Genomic DNA, 234 nt, shown 5'->3' on the forward strand with positions numbered 1-234 from the left:
TATATTTATTTATTTATTTGTTTTTATTTACAGGGAGAGAAAAAACGAAAACAGAAATGCAGCAGCAGCAACAGCTGCTGCTGCTGCAGCTGCTGCTGCTGAATATCTTTTTGATAGTGTCTTTTGTGTATTTGTTTAGCTGCAGCGTTTAGTTGCTGCTGCTGCTGCTGCTACTGCTGCTGCTGCTGCTGCCACTGCAACAACTACTGCAGCAGCAGCAGCAGCAGCAGCAGC

Source organism: Eimeria mitis, genomic scaffold (assembly GCF_000499745.2).
Source record: "Eimeria mitis Houghton genomic scaffold, Emh_scaff710, whole genome shotgun sequence".
Taxonomy (NCBI): domain Eukaryota; phylum Apicomplexa; class Conoidasida; order Eucoccidiorida; family Eimeriidae; genus Eimeria; species Eimeria mitis.